Below are 1,118 nucleotides of genomic sequence, written 5' to 3' on the forward strand. Positions count from 1 at the left end.
TTTGCCAGAGCAAGATGATGATGAACCCACAGCTTTCCTCTCAGCTCTTGTCATTGGTAATCCTGTTTTCTCGGATAGCTTGGGAGGTTTAGGTAAAGTTTTGGCGAGCGACACTTCGGCGGTTTGCTGTGCTATGCGTTCATGATCGGGATTTCTGAGCATCGTACCCGTCGCGGCACCCAGGTAAGGTTTAGGGAGCAAGTTGCTCGCATTGAGCTCAGGTAAAGGGTTTCTATCATCATGCTTTTTTTTAGGAAGGGGGGTTGAAGCACTGAACGGTTACGAAACGGTAGCGCTCACAAATTGTTAAAATCCTCTGGTCGTAATTTTTTCTTTGAGCCATCTTGTGAAGATGCAGCGCTCAAAGCCTGCTTAGTGTTCTCCAATAAAGAATCGAGGTATTCAGGAGAGATATCGTCAGAGTCGTCCGAGGAGGAATCAGACTCGGACCCGGACTCAGACTCAGACTCGGACTCGGACTCAGACCCAGGCTCAGGCTCAGGCTCGGAGTCCGATGAGCCAGAAGTACCGGAAGCCAATGGCGAGGCCTGCTTAGAGCTCGAAATGGGGGATGCATCTTCAGATTTAACTTCCTCTGCTTTCTCAATGTCGCTAAGAGCGTCGACGTCGATTTCGCCCTCCATTATTGGGGGGTCAGTAGTTAAATTTTAAACTGCAACACGTGACGCTTCCCAGCGCTAAAAATGCGTGGGAGCCATCTTTTATGCAAAGGGATTTTGGGCACTTCAAAGTGATGACCACAATATTAAGACTGAAATTTGGGCTGCCTTCGGCATCGCTGTCGCTGGTTCGACGTGGATATTCGAACAAGCCTATGCACAGGGCTCTTCCGCGACCTCGCGACCCGTTGTTGACATCGACCAAAGCTGTCATTCAAGAGCTCGAGCCAGGTGTCACATTCATCAAGCGACCACCACCTTCCGCGCCGTCTCAGCATTCTCTTACCACAGCACCAGTGTCGCCATTGTTACGCCCCATTCCTTTGAGGAATCCACTGCCCTCCACCGATTCGTCATCCTCCTCAGTAGTCTCCGCATCATCACATGAATTCTCGGCCCTCCTGTGCTAGGCAGAGGGCCCCCCGAGAAACGATACCA

This window comes from Cantharellus anzutake, assembly GCF_015039405.1.
Source record: "Cantharellus anzutake strain C23 chromosome Unknown EI90scaffold_199, whole genome shotgun sequence".
Taxonomy (NCBI): domain Eukaryota; kingdom Fungi; phylum Basidiomycota; class Agaricomycetes; order Cantharellales; family Hydnaceae; genus Cantharellus; species Cantharellus anzutake.